Genomic DNA, 21,399 nt, shown 5'->3' on the forward strand with positions numbered 1-21,399 from the left:
TTCCGTCTTACACATTAACATTTGTTTGATGAGAGTTCAGTGTCTCAATGTCCTGGCTTTTCACTCTAGAAATGTGAGGTCAAATCTATGTCACAAAAGAATGTGGATTTGGCTGGCTTATACATCCTTGTTCCTAGCAGGGAAAAATATTTGCTCACATCACAAAATCATTTGGTTGTTTGGAACAGTCTTGTGTAATTGGCAGTCTCTGCTTGTACGGTCGGCAGCTCTGTATCAGAGCTCTGGGATCTATAATAACGTGGATGTTGCAGATCCAGATTGAAGATGCATGAGCACAGCTAGCTTGCAGGGGAAGCTTATTTAGCACCTGCCTGCCTTTTGTCTGGTTTTAGATAATGTGGTTTTGCAGTATTATTGTTGGTGTGTTGGTCCCAGCATAGTAGAGAGATAATGGATATCTTTTATTGAACCAAGTTCCATGAGTGAAAGAGACACACTTTTGAGCTACAGAGAGTTCTTCAAGAAGCTTGTCCTTTTCACCAACATAAGTTGGCCCAATAAAAGATAATACCTCACACACCTTGTCTCTTGAGATTGTGTGTACTGTTATCTTTCAAATCTTATAAAACAAAATAAAAAGATACAAGTTAAAAGATAACAAAGGAAAAATTCACTTTCTCTATTTAAACAAAAAATTCAGACCAACTGAATATCCCAGAGGATGAAGATTTTTGTATCTTTTTGCTTCTGAGCGGATGGTGATTATGGTATGTTCTCCCTAGGGATGAAAAGGGTCAACCAGCAGGCAGGGTGCTGCTCCAACTCGGCTGGGCCCACCAGTTAACCGGTTAACTTTTTAACCAAGTTTTTACATCCCTAGTCCTCCCTGAGTCTGTCTGCCATGTGTCCTGCCTTTTCCTCCAAGTCACACTTGAAAGCACATTTCTTCCAGAGTAGCATAAAAATTCTAGACGCTGCCTCTCTTTTTAAAAATAATAAATGAAAAAAGCAAACCAAATACTCATTGCTAATGAGCTGCTGGCCGCATCTCATATACTTTGGGTTCATTCCATTTTGCATCTCTTGTCTCCTCATTATCTATTTAGGCAGCAGACTGTTTTTGTCTGCAATGCACCACGTATGCTTTCAGTGCTGTCTTAATAATAGCTACTTTGAAGCTGCTTATGCGACTGGTTATGATAGTGCAGTGAAGTTTGAGATCCTGTACTGTAAGGGTGCAGCTGCACTGCACCTGGAGCTCGAAATAAGTTACACAATTTGAGCTACGCAAATTGCATAGCTTATTTCGAGTTAATTTCAAAATAGCTTATTTCAAAATTTGGAGCTGTCGACACAGCACTTATTTTGAAATAATCGTTATTCCAAAACGTCCCTTACTCCTTGTGGAATGAGGTTTACAGGGACATAGGAATGGCGAGCCTGTTATATTTCGACATAACGGGAGCACTCAAAAAACATGAAATAGTGCTGCAGTGTAGATGTAACCCAAGTGACTGGAGTATCAGAGCCCAGAATGTTGGGGGGTGGGTATTTGTACCAAAGGTTTTGGTAAAGGAGTAAATGAGCAGTTAATTCTTTTGACTGTACAGTCCTTGACATGGTGCCAGGGTTGTTAAGATTCTGTGATCTCCCCCTGCTATGGGGTTGGATACATTCAAGCTTCCTGGCTTTGTATTTAATCTGATTTCAATTCTGAACATACAAGCCCAAATCTTGAGCCTCACTATGGCCCCTGTGTAAAGCTTCTTACCCAATTAGTGGAGGATCCACTTCAGTCACATGTAGGACTCCCTGGGGCGAGGTAGAGCTTTTGTGTTCATTCTCATTACCGTCCCTACGGTCTCGAACACAGGAGATGTTTCAGGGCTCTGGTGCTGCATTCCAGTAATCCTCAGTTCATGTCATAGTTGGCATGAGTGGCTGCTGTAACTTAGACCCCAGTAACAGAGGATATAAAAGTGCCATAATGTCCCCTTTGCCTTCCTTTCTTCTCTTGGATGAGTGACTTAGAGGAATGTGTCTGGAGCTGAGGATCAATTCCACAATGTATTTGAGAAGTGTAGTAAAGATGTTTTACTCACAGAAATACCACCTATTTTAGGTTATGTATATATTAGAATAAGAAAAATAATAATTTAGTAGTTTAGGTATTAAATGTATTGATGTATTTTAGGATTATGATTTGTTATACCCTGCCAGCCACCCTTTCTGAAACCAGAAAGAACCCTTACCTTGCCATTGGTAAAGGTGCACTAGCCAGAATTTTGAAGCCGATTCCAAGGCAGGAATAGATCCTTATGGTTTTTGCTTTAAGTTTTAAAATTAGTATTGTGAAATAAGTAAAAGGGTATGATGATTGTTTTCTTTAAATTGTAATTTGATGTTCCAGCTTAAAATATTAATATTATGTCTGAATAACAAATAAATCAATTCTGTTCTGTGTGTGAATGAGGAATATGTGTTAGAAGATAAGAATGAAAACCATCAGATGTTCTAGGGAGAAGCTGAGGACAGATGCAAAAGGGCCAGGAGATTGCTATATATCCCTAGCGCTTTGCGGATGAAGGGCAGATTGAAGACTCTAAAAGATAAAGTGAGCACCTATCAAATGGGACAAGATAGTTGTGCTATAAGAACAATTTCAGAAAACAAGCACTCGGCAAACAGTGACTGAGTTCAGCATGATGGTGCAAAATTTACTGGTCCCGATGAAGGAAAACTGCTATAAAAAGAGGCTATTTTATCACAGTTTTGGGGTATGTCTTGCCAAGATTCTGGAGCATCGGTCTGGACCAGTAGAGCCTTGTTCTTTCCTATTTGTGATCAATCTGGTTAGCCACCAGAGAGATACGGACTATGGACTGATAAATATAACATCAATTAGTGGGATAGTGCACATGTCTTTGTCTATGTAAGCATATGCTAGCTGCTTTACTATTGTATTCTTAATAAACACAGCGTATTGCCTTTTCCCCTATAAAGATCCGGTCTGCTTCTTATAAGCATAACAGCAGCATAGAGGTGAACTCTAGCATCCAGTGCCTATTGGCACTAATTCTTAAGTAGGTTCCTGAGTCACAGTTCATCAGAAGGGTACAATGTAAATCTGTTCTAAATTCAGCTTCTGGTTTTATAGCAAGTACATAAAATTACAGCCCTGTCATAGCACAATAAATACTATGGTAAAACAAGGAACGCCAACCCTGAAGCAAAACCAAAAAGTAAAGAAGATAATTCTCTACTTCACAAGCTCCTCCTTTTAAAAAAAATCAATCCAGATACCTGCTGTGGGTATTTGCCACCTGCTGTTACCGTCTTCATAATGGTTTCTTGGATAGCCATTAAGCAGACATTATAATTACAAGATTATCTGGAATCCTCAGTTGTTGGCAATGCCATTAGCAGTTCCCATTTTGTCACATTTATCCCAAGTGTTTTCATGTTGTTATAATTGCTGGGTTCTGTAAACTCCTGTGGAGGAGCAGACAGCAAAATAGTCATATCAGTGAAGTCTCAACATGGCACAATTCAAATAGTGGTAACATTGGCACTCCTCTACACTGGGAGGCACAGAAGAAAACAAAACAATAGTATGGGGCAAAAATGCCCTAAAATTGCTGGGAGAAGAAAAGTATCAGAGGGGTACCTGTGTTAGTCTGAATGTGCATAAACAATGAGAAGTCCTGGGGCACCTTATAGACTAACAGATTTATTGGATCATAAGCTTTCATGGGCAAAGATCCACTTTGTCAGATGCATGTCTGAAACTGCATATTTTCCTCTCTGTTTTCAGAGTATGCAGTAGTACCTCCATGTGCAATCTCCCGGAAAAGGTACTGATGCCACATGCAGAAGTAGGTGGAGATGTGGAACAGCCTCTTTCTCTGGTCTGCCCTTGCCCTGTCTCCTTGTGGAATGACAGGAGTCTTGGGGATTATATCAGTAAAGATAGCCTCAAGCAGAAAGCATCGCGCTGCATGCTCACTCTGGAGTCAGTGGGAGTTTGTCTGCCAAAGTTAGGACCCAAAGAGATGCCATGAACTGGAAAAAAGGAAATGTAATGACTCATTTTAAACACAATGCTTCAGTTAAATACCAACTGTTCTAATTTTATAAATATGCAAGAATGTAAATGAGGGCATAGAAAGATAACTTAAATATGCATGATCTCCCATGTAAATTCTCAGATGTTATGTCAGGGACGAATTTGGCCAATTAAATGAATTTGCTTCCTAGGCAGAGATGGGATTTCTGTAAATGTATGCACTGCTATAACATACTTGAATAAGTACTTTGGAAAAAAATTCCTGTCCAAAAAATTATTAATGACTTTGCTTTCTGTCAGGTATTTTAATTGGAAGGTTTAAATGCTAGGTATGATAGATGCTGGTTCTCTGCGTAAATAACTCCTGCTCTCATTTAAAAAGATATGTAGGCATTTGCCCTATTTGATTGACAAATTTCTTAACAGAGACTGAGTAGGGTTTTGATTGTGAGCAGTGAAATTACACTGGGATTGAATTTTGTGCTCTGCATCAAATGAAATATCTGTAAGCAAATTAAGGCCCACTCTATGAAGCGAACACATTGCAAGAAGCACAACATGCTGAATTTCTGACCTAATCATTCTAAAATAAGTACTGAATTCCAGAGAAGAAAACTAGACAGATTCCAAGGTCCAACAGAAAAAAAGAACCTCTTATCAGAACAGAAACGGTTTATGTTTTTAAAGCTATTTACTTAGAAATAAGCTTTGTTTGACAAGGTTCCCTCAAATATAGCCTATTAGCTTATGGAAGTTTAGAAATAACATGGCTAACCAAGGACTTCGATTACTGAAAAAAAAAAAGAGAAGTTCAGTTCAGCTATTTACGAATTAGCTAATTAAAATAAAGTCTATGTCTCTGCAATTTATTTTGAGCCAATTTCTCACTTTTAGTGTATTTGGCTCAAGAAGCATTTAAGGACAGCTCACTAGCTACATAATGATCCTTAAATAGACAAGAACCTCCCGTCACTTTCCCTTTCTCCCTACAACATAAACAACGCTGCTAAATTGAGTGGGTCTTATTTCTACCCACAGTGACTCTTTTATTGGGTTTTCAGGTTATAAAGACAATAAATATGTGAAGTCCCAGGTATTAGACTATTAAAACAATGTAATTAAACATTTCATTTCAGGCTTAATGCTACATTCAAGGGCTGCCAACTGATTTAAAAAATTAATCACAATCAATGGTGTGATTAATCACACTATTAAACAATAATAAGTTACCATTTATTTAAATACTTTGGGTATTTTCTACATTTTCAAATACATTGATTTCAGTTACAACACAGAATACACAGAGTGAACAGTGCTCACTTTATATTTATTTTTTAATTACAAATATTTGCACTGTGCTAAACAAAATATATAATATTTTTCAATTCCCCCATTATAAGACTGTAGAGCATTCATTCTCTTTATCAAGAAAGTTGAACTTATAAATATATAATTAAGACCAAAAACCCCTGCTTTCAGAAATAAAACAATGTAAAACTTTAGAGTCTGAGAGTCCACTTGGTCCTACTTTTATTCAGACAGTTGCTCAGCAAGTTTTACATTTTGAGAAGATAATGCTGCCTCTTTGTTTACAATGCACCAGAAAGTGAGAGCTGGTGTTTGGATGGCACTGTTGTAGCCAGCTTTGCAAGGCATTTATGTGCTAGGTGTAAAAAAGATTCATATGTCCCTTCAACCATCATTTCAGAGGACATGCATTTGCATTGCTGAAAGGTTCTGCCCGATAATGATCTAAAGCCGTGTGGATCCAATGTACGTTTATTTTCATAATCTGAATCAGATGGCACCAGCAGAAGATTGATTTTCTTTTTTGGTGGTCCGGGTCCTGTAATTTCTGCATTGGAATGTGGCTCTTTTAAGATGTCTAAATACATGCCGCACACCTCGTACCTCACATCCCTCTCAGATTTTGGAAGGCACTTCAGATTCTTAAACATTGGTTTGAGTGCGGTAGTTGTCTTTAGAAATTTCACATTGGTACCTTTTATAGTGAAAGTGTTCTTAAAAAGAATATCATCTGCTGGGTCAACATCCAAGACTGCTATAACATGACATACATGGCAGAATGTGGGTAAAACAGAGCATGAGACATACAATTCTCCCCCAAAGACTTCAGTCACAAATTTAATTAATGCATTATTTTTTCATAAGTGTCATGAACATGGAAACATTTCCTCTGGAAGGGTGGCTGAAGCTTGAAGGGACATATTCATATTTAGCATATCTGGCACATAAATATCTTGCAATGCTGGTGAATAAATTTGTCTTAGAAATTAGCGGAACAAGAATTAGAACTGAGTGGGTCTGCAGTCTCTAAAGTTTCACACTGGTTTTTTTAGTGCAGTTTTGTAAGAAAAAATTTCCATTTGTAAATTTCACTTTGATGATACAGAGATTACACTAAAGTACTTGTATGAGTACTTGAATTGGAAAATACTATTTCTTCTATCATTTTCACAGTGAAAATATTGTAATAAAATTTACTATATATTTGAGAGGATTTGTGAGCAAGCGAGTGAGTCTGTCTGTCTGTCCGTTTGTTCAAGAACTCCTCCTAAACAGTAAAAACTAGGATCAACAAATATGGTATGCAGCTTCCTATTATCATAACTTAAAGCAAGGTAAGGGCATTTTCAAAATCCAGACCTTGACCTAATCCAAATTTGTAGTATGGGCTCACTGCTGATCACACCTATATTATGTGTAGGACCTAAGTGTGAAAGAGGAATATATTTTGTGATGATTTCACTTCTGCAGTCCCAACTTTTGCTAAAGAAACAAAGCCACATCAGTAAGTTTTGATGGATGGCATGAAACGGCTGTTGTCCTGGCTTAGGGAAAAAAATGCCGGTGTGCATCTTTCAGAATAGGCAGGAGTTCCGGAAGTTGCGGGCATCGTGCGCCTTTCCTGACCAGCCTGCGTGGATGTCAGTGAAGCGCTCCTTGTAATCGCCGAGGGCTTGCAGCACCCTGGTGAAGTACCCCCTCCTGTTGATAAAGTCCAAGGCACGGTGGCTGGGGGCCAGGATGGGGATGTGAGTGCCATCTATGCCTGCCCCCAGTTGGTGAAGCCCATGGCAGCAAAGCTGTAAATGGTGTTCACATTCCCCCGAGTGACGACCCACAAGGTTGATGGCCTTCGCTATCTACAGGAGCACAGCCCTAGCTGTAGATTTCCCCATGCTGAACTGGATCCCAAAAGAGCGGTAGCTGTCTGGTGTGGCGAGCTTCCAGAGGGCAATGGCCACACACGTTTCTGCATGGGAATGGCTGGTCGCATGCAGGTGTCCTGTCACCTGAGGGCAGGGGCGAGCCATTCGCAGAGTTCGAGGAAGGTGACTTTCTACATGCAGAAGTTTCCAGCTGCAACTGCTGGTCATCCCATCCCTGCAGGACGATGTGATCCCACCACAATCTCCTGCTGCCAGAAGCGTTTTTCTGTGGTGCCCAGGGGATTGAGGGGCATGCGCAGCAGCAGGAGCATCAGGACCTGGGTGAGCAGGGCCTGCGGTCCATGCTGGGGTTGAAAGCTGGCTATGTGTGAGAAACCCTTCTCCTGCTCCCAGGACTTTTAAGCTCTGCAGGAGGAGGGGAGCAGAGAAGATCATAGAATCACAGAACACTAGACCTGGACAGGACCTCGAGAGATCATCGAGTCCAGTCCCCCGCCCTCATGGCAGGACCCAGTACCATCTATACCATCCCTGACAGATGTCTATCTAACCTGCTCTTAAATATCTCCAGAGTTGGAAATTCCACAACCTCCCTAGGCAACTTATTCCAGTGTTTAACCACCCTGACAGTTAGGAAGTTTTTCCTAATGTCCAACCTAAGTGTCGTGCGTCTTTCCCGACCATCCTGCGTTGAAGCTGGTGAAGCGCCCCTGGTGACTGCCGAGGGCCTGCAGCACCCTGGTGAAGTACCCCCTCCTGTTGATAAAGTCCAAGGCACGGTGGTTAGGGGCCAGGATGGGGATGTGAGTGCCAACCTGAGATGCCAGATGTGGCCAGAACAGTCAGAGCTGCAGCTGCAAGAAGCCTCCGTCAGCCCATTATTTCAAAATAGCAGCACCAGAGCATCCATACTAACATTATTTCTAAATAAACTACTTTGAAATTAGTGTTATTCCCCGAGAAAAGCAGGAGTACAGATTTCTAAATAAGCGGCCCATTATTTTGAAATAACGGGCTTGGTACGCTCCATTTATAAATTTGGCCTAACGGGGTTTATTTCGAAATAACGCCCTAGTGTAGACCAGGGGTTAGCCTAACCTCCTGGGTCAGACTCCAGGCAAGATCCCCGACTCCTCCTAGTGGCTAACTCTTATTCCCTACTTCATGCCTCTCCAGTCATTTTTGAAGTGACCCATTCAAGCTTCAGACAAGGTGACATTCCCCCTTATACGCAGAAAACATGCTGTCCTTTCCCACCCATTGGTGACCAAGCAACATAAAGGAAATTGAGATACACTCAAGCATCGTATAAATATTACAGAAAATTCCCACTTCATCTCATGGTCATTCACTGTGGCTCCTAGTGGACACATGTCCACATCACGCATGCAGCACCACAGGTGATGCAAAAGAATGTTTTATACTAGATCTTCATTCTCAAAATTGCCACACTGCTGCTAGTGGCTGGGTACCGGGTTACTATTTATCTGTCTTCACCTGTAAGACAATCCTGTGTCTACAGCTGTTTTATTAAATAACAAAGGCCTCTCAAAACATTGTATATATTTGTGTTATAAAAATGGATTGTATGTTAAAATGGTTCAGGTTAATGCAGGAAATAATAGAAATCCTTGAAAGCTTATTCAATGTTACTGTCATGAGCATTTTGACTGGTAGCTGAACTGTGGATAAGAAGCTCTGTAGTTTTACTCAGTATTGGAAGAAGTGGACATATTTTCATCTTAAATCATAATAGGATTTGCAAAGCTTTAAAAGGGCAGATTAATGATTAGCAGATTAGCAGTTAAGATCATATATCTACTTTGCCAATATATGTTTATCTTACTCCCATGCTGGGTTTTTATCAAGACTTCACACACAATTCCAGGTGCATGCTTCTGCGATCCCTCTCTTCTTGCAAAAGTATCTTCCAAAAACCAGCATTATTTTGACTGTGTTACAACTGAAAGTGAACATTATTACCCAAGGAAAGCAGATCTGTGTACACACTAAATAAAGAGAGTAGGGCTGCTGCCAAATTTGGAGATCCGGGACATTTGTTGTTTATTATTTACAAAATTTTATTTTAAAACATGTATTTCCTTTGGAGTGTCTTATTTTTAGGGCTGCCAAAAGCTAGGGTTACAATATATTTAGCAATCCATCCCTACCTTTCATGATGAATATTTGCTTTTATTAGCAAATAATCTGAGTCCCATGACTTGAAAATTAAAACTTCCTAAGAACAACTTCTGCGGTCTAAATCTTTATCCTGCTAGGAAAATCTATGTAATTAATATTTAATTAATGAGAAATCTCTCTATTAATTACAAAAATTGGCTAGATTCCCACTGTGATTGCACACATTTATGCCTACAAATTGAAATGGTAGCCTTCTATGAATATCTCTTTAATTTAGCAGCTTTGTCTGCTACCAAATGAGTTCACTGCAAGTAAGTTATTTTAAATTACAGGGAGCTATTTTCCTTTTCATTAAATATTGAATTCCCTTAATGTTTTTGTAATCATATTGTGGTTTACAGAGGTAATAGTATATATGCTTAATATGTCTATGTTATATTAAGATTTTGTATCCCACTATGTTGACCTTTAGAAGACTGGATTTTTAAGATTTAAAAAAAACTAGAAAGTGTCCCTTTTCAAGACTCTCGGTTGTACCAGAAAGCTGATTTTGTGAATTATTTTCCAGAAGAAAAAAAAATGGAGGAAAACCTAGTTTCTAAATTTTATTGGATTACTTCTTTCTTTTGTTAATATGGTTGATGTCTGAAATCCAATGATGTCTTTTGTAGACGTGGATGTTTTCATTATCTGTATTAAAAAAATTTAAAATCCTATCAGCATATTACCCTCAATATGGCAATGAGTTCTACACGTTGTGTTAAAATTCGTTTCTTTCCATCAATTTTAAATTTGGTACCTTCTGATTTCAGTCAGTGTCGCCTATTTTTGTATTACAAGAGTGAAAAACCAGTAGAGTTGAATTCCATTGTCTGCCGTTCGTTATTTTGTATGTTTCTAATTTCAGACTTTTCTTATTTGTCTCATCTCTAAATTGTTCTATCATCTCTAAATATCCTTTGCAATATTTCACATTCTTTTGTTTCTTGCATTGCAAATTTTAAGCCTGTCCTCATTTTTTCCCACTGATCCCTGCCTGTGGTTTATTCTTTCTGTTTGCTCATTTCTTGTAGCACTAAGATTATAATGCATCCTTCTTAAACTCCATTTTTATCACCAATTTACCCTTCTTAAGACAATAAGACAGATATTTAAAGCTCTTGCCTTAGGTATTCTGTTTTTTTTTAATGTAGACGTGTATATAATAGAAAAAAAGAAAACGTGGTGACTCAAAAAACATAAGGTTTTGTTACAGATTTACTTTTCAGGAATGACACAGTTACTATGACTGAAGCAAAATGCAGGACGATGTAGCACTTTAAAGACTAACAAGATGGTTTATTAGATGATGAGCTTTCGTGGGCCAGACCCACTTCCTCAGATCAAATAGTGGAAGAAAATAGTCACAACCATATATACCAAAGGATACAATTTAAAAAAATGAACAATTATGAAAAGGACAAATCACATTGCAGAACAGGAGGGGGATGCGGGGGGGGGGGGGGAGGAAGGAAGGTAAGTGTCTGTGAATTGATGATATTAGAGGTAGGGAGAGTGGGATGTTTGTGAGTTAATTACTATGACTCTAATTCATCTTTGTTCTGCAGCCACTTTACACTGATTGTCCTGGCATAAATTAGCTGAAAAGCTACCATAAGGCCTTCGTTTGGAAAGTCTCCTGACATATGGGAAGTTTCTGGCATGCATAGTCAGTGTAGCTATCTGATAACACCATGTTGGGTGCAAGAGACATGTTGGGAGGGTGTGAGGCTGAGGTGTTTGTATACCTTGGTTATTCCTGGTTGCTGAAATATTGTATATGTGAGTGTTTTCTCATAACAAGAGCACTGAGAATATCTGGATATAATCCCAGCATTACCCAACTGGCTATGTGATTTTGCAAAGGTCACTTAACTTTTCCCCATCTGTGCACAAATGCCTGTTTTACAGACTGTCGTTTTATGTATTGGTGTTCATACTGTGCATGGTTGAAGATCATCAGTGGATGGAGCTATTAAGTGCAGTGTTTTTATTGTAGCGATCAGTGTGAATTCCACTTAATGAGCTAGGTTAGAAAATTACCTTTTGTGTTGATGTGTCAGTTCTTCCACCTCTGATTCTAATGTGGAGATGGATAATGTTGGGTGAGACCTTGTGCAAACACCTGCATTCCTTGGTAGTGTGATGTCTCCCGTTCTCAAAACAGGGTTCTCTAACTGCGGTGATGGTGGCAGTAGTAATTTACAAACATCCAAGGATGTTTACTATCTTGTTACCAGCCAATGTAATGATCTTCTTAAACAAAGATTTTCTAGGAGCTATAGTATGGCTTTGAGAGTGGCTTCTGTCTAATGATCTACTTGACTGATTCCAGTCTTGTGACTGTTAGGCTCATAAAATGGAAACTACTTTTGTGCAAGTCAACAGTGTCATACATATGATCCATTACTCTGGTTTGTATTTTCTCCATTGTTTTTTGGATCGGTTTCATATAACAATGGCAGCAATTGAAAATCCTATTTGGAGCTGCATTATATTAAGTCTTATTTTTCTCAACATCCAGGTTCTGCTGGAATTTTTTTTAAATTACATTTATATGCTCTCGCTGGCAGTGTGATGGTCACCACTATCAACATGCCACTGCTGCCATGGTAAGGCTTAAACATCTGCAAACCGTATAACAGCCTACTTTGTCCTCTTGTCATAACATCAGTCTTTCTATGATTTTTCTTAAGTTAAAGGCTGACAAGTCTCTCTCTGAGGACTGGATATATTTCTGGGCTCTTTCTTTTGGTAGTGGTGATATTCTCCTTTGCAATCATCTCTGAGCTTTGTTGTTTACTAAGGCTACATCTAGACTGCAGCACTTCTGGTATCCCAGAAAAGCAATGCCGTGTCCAAGGAAAGCATCCTCTTTACCGAAAAAAATTTCAGAAAAGCAGATGCGTTCTTTCGCCATCCCTGTAGACCTTGTTGTACGAGGAAGAAGGGATGGCTCGAAAGAGCAGGTTTTTCCAAAATTTGGCGCCATGTAGATGCACCAAATTTCAGAAAAGTCTCTTTTGAAAGAAAAGCGGAAAAAGATACACAAATTATGGTTTTGCAATTTGCATCTCTTTTTCCGACTTTTCTTTGTAGTCTAGACGTATCCAAAGTCATAAATCTGTGATTCTCCCTATCAGGCACTTCTGCTTACAAACTATTATTTGTTTTCCATTTAGAACAATCAGACCTAATACGCTTTCACCCATAGTCAGATTGCTGTCATACCAGGCATCAGGCTGCTTGGGAAGAAGACCCCTGCCAGAATGCTCGCTGGAGCCAGGATCAGTGAGCACATCACTTTGTACCGGGAGAACTCCAGAGGCATCTTCCCGTTCAGCAGCACAATTGTATCCCTTGTCTGGTGCTACTCATACAAAACTCTACAGGGATGTCCTTGACTCAAAGGACTTTTCCGCTCTCTATTCAGGGTAAAGCAGTGAATAGCACCTAGGCAAGTGACCAAAGTGGGGGAGAAACTTTGAAGAAGCTTTCTTTGCCAACACCTCTGCAACCTCATGCATGCCTCCTGGAGCTCCTACCATTGTAGCTCTACCCTGCCCCACTGTGGGCCGATGCCTTAAAGACATAAATGACCTCAGCTGAAAGTAACATTTTGGGTAAAATGAGTAAAAGTCATCCCCTCTGTGACACTACTGAAACCAGTGAAGTTACATCGGGGTGAACACAACCCACTATGATTTGCTTCTTTAGTATCTCACCTTTTGACGTATGCTTCCCATGAAGCATCAGATCAGTGGGCCATGTGATACCAGTAATGTCATTGTGGTCACAAAGATGAGAGTGATGACAGAAGTTATCCCAGTTGACTGGCTTGTTAATTCTACATGCAGTCTAAAAGCCCATGTGCCAAATGTCGAAGTGCTGGCTCAGTGTTTATTCAATTAGGCAAAATTTCAAGTGAAGCCAATGGGAGTTTTGCTGAGTAAAAAACTGAATCAATATCTCTGGATTTAGCCTCACTGATGTAATACATGCTTTAAAATATTATTTGGTCTTACTCTGTCGTAAGTGCTGCTTCCAATTGTTCCCATGAAAAATCCTATAGAAATGGGAGAGTGGTCTGATACCAGATACTTTGTCACATTTGCTTTTCTTAGGCTGACTGTTTTCCCCTCTCCCAAATTTTATTTTGAGGACACTCAAAATAAGTGAAAGAAGAGCAACTCATAGTGCTGAAAAGGAAAACTGTATTACCTCATATAATACTCAGTATTGGTTTTTTAGTTACATTCTTTATATGATTTGATAACATTTAACATAGTAATTAAAATATAAATAATTTTTTCTGCGTATCCATCTAATCTTCATTAAAAATGTAATGATGAGCTAACAACATTTTGGGCATTAGACAAATTACCATGGACATAAGTCAAGTGTATCTACATTCTAGAGTGGCAATCAATTAATTTACCATGCATTGTACTCCTAAAATATTTATATATGCAACTCACAGTTTATAGATGCATTCTTTGGGTGTGTTGATTCCCTTTGCTGTTGTGTAGAGTAGGATAGGTTTAGTTTTCACAATGCTATCTGTGTGGGGCAATGGTAGTAAATCAGTAGATTAAAAAGGGTCAGTTGTTTGGTTTTTGCCCAGCATAGTCTTTGGGTAAGATTCTCAGCCCTGTAGTACATTGCATAGTCAATGCAAAGCAGTTGGAAAGCTCCCTTAATCGGGGTAGCCAGGGATTCATCTTGCATTGCAGATTTTCTAGATGTCCTATCTCACCTCTGCTACATGTTCCTAGCATTCCCAAGCTCAAGTGTTGTTCTGGAGCAAGTGTGGTGGTAGAGGAGATAAGGCAGAACGATGCCATCATAGGTTACTGGAGCCATCACTAGACATGCTAGAGGCCAACTGGCCCATAGCTGCCCCATGGACTAGTTGGGCCAAAAAACACCAGTATTCCCAAACCCGGGGTTGAACCAGTACAGTTCTGTGCTCTTAGATCAGTACCAGAGAATTAATCCTGTTGGTATAATATATAATATAGGATTCAAAACTAAGTCAATTGCCAACTTGGAACATATGAATTGGTGATTCAGTGTTTGTAATGGCAGCTCCATAAGCAAAGGACAGGTGAAAATAATAATCATATTTAAAAGTCTCAGAGGGGTAGCCATGTTAATCTGCAACTTTAAAAACAATTGTGTAGTCCTGTGGCACCTTAGAGACTAACAAGATAGATAGATAGATAGGTGCCGTGCCACAGGACTACTCATTGCTTTTAATCATATTTAGAGCATCTTCAATGTAGATCTGGATTCATTTTGGTCAGCATTAAAGAATTGTGCAGTCTATATAACACCAACTATTCCATCTGTAATTCTTGCAAATGGAGGCTTCAAAAGGATATTTGAGTGCTTTGTGCCATTGATTTCAGATCTAAAATGTAAAAACCTTAAGTATACATCTGGGAGGTTTGCACAAGCTGTACAAGAGAGGAGCTTACTTGGGTTAGGCCACTGTCGTGTTTCTACTAATTGGTTATGTCCCTAGTTTCTGGGTTACCTTTCTGAGACTATGTCAGGGAAGTGTCTGATTTGTAGGTACAAATAGAAATCCCGAGACAGCAGATTACAATTTAATTCTGAGCTGCTCTAACATCAGTGGATATTGCCTTGGAAAATCTCTCCAAAGACCAACAGATAGTTGTCATCCCTCTCCAGTCCTATGTGAAAACCTGTTAGTCTGAATATTCAGGTATGCAGTGAGAATTCTGCCACAGTGCCAGTGTTCTCAATTGTCTTCTTGTTCATATTTGCAGAGTGGTCCTTTAATAGCCTCTTGTGTGACCTCCTGAGGGAGCTAAGTGTCTTCACAACAAATTAGTTTGGAAAAAATAAAAAAAGATAGGTATACAGTATGTTCCTTCTCTTCCTACCTCTGGGGCACTTTGGTTTTGAGTGTCTATAAAATGTTACCATTTCCATACAAAATAAATTGCAGTTGCCCAAGTATAGAATTTCTGGTTGGGGAGGCTAATGCAAACTTTTGTTTTTGTTTCTGGAACCTCAGTAAGCGAACTCTCAATCTCTTTCTATGCCCTATAAAATTGCTGAATTGCCTGTATAGTTCTTCTTATTTCATATGAAAAAATACTGAGAAGACTTGCAGGAAGAACAACATGTAGGGAACCATACTAAGTTTTATCAAGTAAACTCAGGCACACATAGCTAACAATAAGAAATGCTCTCTGAAGGCCTTGATGTAAGGTAATTAAAAGCACTTGCAGATTTAGTTCAATAGTATAAAGTGATGCAAGAATGGATAAAAATCCATGATTTTAAAATATTTAATTTTTAAAAATAAATAAAATGTTATTTTTAAAAACAGGTTTTCCATTTAAAATTTATTTCAAGGCCTAGACTTAGTTTTATTGAAATAATTTAAATACATTAAAAAAAAATTAGCACACTGAGTCCTCCTCCAAATGTCAGTGTGTTAAAGGTGGCTGCTTTTTAAATTATATACAGAACTGTCTTTTATCTATTGAAGTCAACTCAAGCTTTATAAATATGTCACAATATCATATACACTGCATTAAGTCTTTATAACAGAGCCAGCACTGGTGTTTATATTTTTCCAACTGCAAGTACTTTTAGTTTGTTTTGTGCAGAAAAGTTTTTGTCTTAATTATTTTGAATTTCAGTTTAATTAGCAGATGCAGAGACAACATTTTCTTCATTTGGGCAAGTTTGTTCAAAATTGAGACACTGGTTGGTAGTTGAAAAGCTTCTCCAATCTGGGAATAAAGATCAGTTGGAAGAGGATGAGATCTATTAATTCTAAAAATTTGAAGGATATGGGATCAGATTTCCAAAGCTATTTAGGCACCTGAAGATGCAGATAGGCAAGGTCAGGTCCTAGACAAATGAACTAGGCAACGCAGTATGGGAAGGAAGTGGTCAGCTCTTGGTGGGGAAAGAACAAGTTAGGAACTATTTAGAAAAGCTAAACATACACAAATCCATGGGCCCAGATTTAATGCATTCAAGGGTACTGAGGGAGTTGGCAAGTGTTATTGCGGAGCCTTTGGCCATTATCTTTGAAAACTCGTGGAGATCGGGAGAGATCCCGGTTGACTGGAAAAAAAGCAAATGCAGTGCCCATCTTTAAAAAAGGGAAGAAGGACAATGCAGGAAACTACAGACCAGTCAGCCTTACCTCAGTCCCTGGAAAAATCATGGAGGGGATCCTCAAGGAATCCATTCTGAAGCACTTAGAAGAGAGGAAAGTGATCAGGAATAGTCAACATGGATTCATGAAGGGTAAGTTGTACCTGAACAATCTGATTAGCTTCTATGATGAGGTAACTGACTCTGTAGATATGGGAAAGTCAGTGGATGTGATATACCTTGACTTTAGCAAAGCTTTTGATAAGGTCTCCCACAATATTCTTGCCAGCAAGTTAAGGGAATATGGATTGGATAAATGGACTGTAAGATGGATAGAAAGCTGGCTAGACTGTCGGGCCCAACGGGTAGTGATCAACAGCTCAATGTCAGGTTGGCGGTTGGTTTCTAGTGGAGTGCTCCAAGGATCTGTTCTTGGACTGGTTTTGTTCAACATCTTTATTAATGACCTGGATAAGGGGATGGATTGCATCCTCAGCAAGTTTGCAGATGACACTAAGGTAGGGGGGAAGGTAGATACACTGGAGGGCAGGGATAGGGTCCAGAGTGACCTGGACAGATTAGAGGATTGGGCCAAAAGAAATCTGATGAGGTTCAACAAGGACAAGTGTAGAGTCCTGCACTTGGGATGGAAGAGTCCCAAGCATTGTTACAGGCTGGGGACTGAATGGCTAAGTAGCAGTTCTGCAGAAAAGGACCTGGGGATTACAGTGGATGAGAAGCTGGATATGAGTCACAGTGTGCCCTTGTAGCCAAGAAGGCTAATGGCATATTGGGGTTCATTAGGAGGAGCATAGCCAGCAGATCCAGAGAAGTGATTATTCCCCTTTATTCAGCTCTTCTACATATAGAATATTGTGTCCAATTCTGGGCCCCCTACTATAGAAAGGATGTGGACGCATTAGAGAGGGTCCAGCGGAGGGCGACCAAAATGATTAGGGGGCTGGAGCACATGATCTATAAGGAGAGACTGAAAGATTTGGGTTTGTTTAGTCTGAAGAAGAGAAGAATGAGGGGGGATTTGATCGCAACCTTAAACTTCCTGCAGGGAGGTTCAAAAGAGGATGGAGAAAGGCTGTTCAGAGTAGTGACAGATGGCAGAACAAGGATCAATGGTCTCAAGTTACAGTGGGAAAGGTCTAGGTTGGATATTAGGAAAAACTATTTCACTAGGAGGGTAGTGAAGCACTGGAATAGGTTACCTAGGGAGGTGGTGGAATCTCCATCCCTAGAGGTTTTTAAGTCTAGGCTTGACAAAGCCCCAGATGGGTTGATTCAGTTGGGATTGGTCCTAGCTTGGGCAGGGGGACTGGACTTGATGACCTCCTGAGGTCTCTTCCAGCTCTATGCTTCTATGATCTAGTGAGATTTTAAAGAACACCTGAAGAAGTTAAATGGAAAGAAAATTAGACATGTAAACTCATTAAGTGCTTCTGAAAATCCCACTAGGCACCAACTTTTATTTTTAAGCACCTAAATATCTTTGAAAATCTAACCCATAGTGATAAAAAACCATTGGTTCATTAACTACAGTTAATATTGCCTTAGTTTAAGAAATTAATTAATTTTAAATGTAAGTCATGTTTTGATAAGGTTATTTTTCATTGCATATGCAACACATTTAAGGTAGTTTTATTTACATAAAACAATATTAAAATTCTATTTTAATTGAATTAATTCTAGTTTGGCCTTAACTGCAGCTTGACATAAACTATGAGGGGAGGGAGATAAGTAGTAAATCAAAAATGTCACTGATTATATTCTTAACAGTTAGTAAGGTTGGGTAGCTCTCCACAAGCATGTTTTGATTTGTAGGCAATCACACTATCTCACTGCAGCTGTTGAGCTTGAGAGCCACCTTCTGTTCAAGCTAAATGAGGGAACAATTAAATGTCCTTCATTTAATGATAGCTCAAACAGTGCTATCTCCCATAGACTAGACCCATATGTAAGAATTGGGGAGTGGATGAGCCAAGAGGTCTAAGGAGTTTCTCTGCAGGACCAAGTGCTAATGCAGGCTGTGTATTGATTTGATTGCAGCTGTGCATCTTTTTGTGTGTGAGCTGGAAACAACTGCAGAGAAGCAGAAAGCCAAAGAGACAGAAAGAGAAGCTTTTGTAGTGCAACCCTGAGAAAGAGATTTTGAGCAATTATAATTGAGATTATAATTACTCTTTTCATTATCCCACATCTGCCTATTATCGGGTTTTTCACAGCTACCTACCTCTGTAGTATTGGGTGCTGGCTACTGTCAGAGATGAAACACTGGGCTAGACGGACCAGAGATCTGATCTCGTATTGTAAATCCCATATAAGTCTGTTTATTAGCCCTAGGACATAATGATTTTTACCTCTTATGTGGGCATAGACAGGCTAAGTTATATGTAAAGGCTCATAAGCTATAATGAATTTATGGATATTGGGGACAGATACTAGTTGCAACTATTTTCTATGTGATATCTACCTAGCTCAGTATGGTCTGTCATGGTTGCTTTATGTGGAATTCATTCAGGGGATAATTGACATCTATAGGCATCATTTAGTTGTATGGTGTATGCTACTAAAAATCTTAACAGACTTAATGTGAAATCATCTATAGAGTCTGAATCTGTCACCTTTATTCACATAAAGTAATACTTTACATCTCAAGGAGCTCACTGACTTCAAATTAAGATTGGCAGAATCAGGTCCTTTGCAGGCTGCCAGAATAAGGCACATGTAATATACAGAGCTTATGTTGGATTTAAGTGGTGCATAAATTTTGAGCTAACTTTCTGCTTAGGAATGAATTTCACCTTAAAGGTATAAAGCACAACTACTAAGAATGAATGACTATTCCATAGTATTTGAAGACAAAATGTAACATTCAGGGAAAACTCAATCTGATCATTATAGTCGCTTAATCTTCACTCATTTAAATATGTTTAAATTAATAATGAGTATTATTTACATCAGGTTTGCAGGTACAATTGCAGTAATAATATAAATAATGTAAATTCGGCATATAGTCACACACACACTTTTGAATATGCAATTTTTAGGCCCTAAATACTTTGCTGCTGGAGGTGACCATGTCTTCTGTCCCATCTGACAGAGCTAAGTTTGCTAGATAAAGGGTTTTTGAAACATAGAAAAGCAAAGAACAGTTTACAATTATTAGTAACACAGAATAAGCATTGCAATTGTTTGGGTCTGGGAGAGTTGAATTGCCCCCTCAGCAGTCCATTTTATACCCAAACAACAAAATGTTTGATGTAAAGATTATTCTATTTCCCTCAGTACAAGACCAAGAACATAATACACATTGTAGTGATGGGCATGTGCCTCCCTCCCTCTCCCCTATTTTAAACCCCTATTTTATTGACAAAAGAAAAGAATCAAGCTCAGCTTTTTCCCTTTTTATGAGAGGAAAGCAGACTCCCCAAATGTAAGCAGTAGCCAGGAGCTGTGTATAAACCTTTTGTAATATTTATCTACAGGTCAATATAGCAGTGTATGGGAAAGACTCACTCTGCTAATGCCCTTTTTCAAATTATATAAAATATGATCTATTAATGAATTTTCTCCATGGCTTTGCTGTCTGTGTGATGATTTGTTTCCAAGTTATTTCTGTGAACAGATGATAAAGCACCATAGCTTAGGTTTTTTGTTTTTCAGAGTTCCTTAATTTTTTAAGATTAATACAATTAATACAACAATGATCAAGTAACATTTGAACTGTACATTGCTTGAAAGATTTTACAAAATAGGGGCATATCATAATATATTGAAATGGAATACATTGAGATTTTTAAATGTCCAAAACTGTTTTACACTTAAGCAAAAGATTAATTACTTATGCACAGAGCTGACAGTATCTATTTATAAGTGAAATAAGCAGCATGGTTAAAAAAAACATGTATGGGAAAAAACAGAGAGGTAGTTATATCACTTTTCACAATCTGGCCCTATAATTAAGTCTGCCTTTTTTATGAGAGGAAAGCAGACTCTATAATTAAGACTATTAACAAGCCTTAAAGTAGTGTATATTGTAAACACAGATCCCTCCTGCCAGGAATAGCATAAATACTTAATATATAGAATAATTTAAGAGAAAAGCAGCTTATTGCTGTGGGAGACATAGCATTTTAAGTTTAGTGATTCATAGGACAGTATTGATAGAAAGCCTTCATTTATATAATATGAATTTTAGTTTTCACAAATTTTAATTATATTTTTAGTTAAAATGTTCAGTATTATTAGAGTTCATAAAAGGCACATTCCTGGTATTTCTTGACTGGAGTCCCAGAGCGTCCTAGAGCAAGCTGAGGTGAATAAGTATGCATCTGTGTGCTATGAAAGTGGCTAATGCAAGATGGCTGGCACATTTTAGAGCCATCTGTTATTGATTCATTTTAATTTGATTTCTGGGTGGATTTAAACCTGACATGGCCATTTTCATTTTGTTTTCGTGAAGTTTGTGTACTGAATTTTGACTGGTGATTTAAACCACAGTAGGCATAAAAGGAACTAAGGGAGCTTTTATGCTCCAACAATGGGCAACCAAGGCTAGTGAGTGGTCCGCATGAGTGCCCCTCCTTCACCCAAGTGGGACACAAGATTGAAATCCGGCATGAACATTAAACAGGACTCCAGGAATAAGATTAAAGACATCACACTTGATTCTCCTTATTGTTCCTTTTCAACACAAAGTGATCCATTATTAGAGGCAAATTAAATTGCCAGCAAAAGTAATGTAAAGAAGCAGAGGGAGCCCACAATGTTGTGTGCAATCAGCGTGCACCTCACACGAGCCTTTACTTTAAACGTGTATCACTTCTCATTTTGCCAGGA

The sequence above is a fragment of the Pelodiscus sinensis genome, chromosome 12, assembly GCF_052426305.1.
Source record: "Pelodiscus sinensis isolate ZL-2025 chromosome 12, ASM5242630v1, whole genome shotgun sequence".
Taxonomy (NCBI): Eukaryota; Metazoa; Chordata; order Testudines; family Trionychidae; genus Pelodiscus; species Pelodiscus sinensis.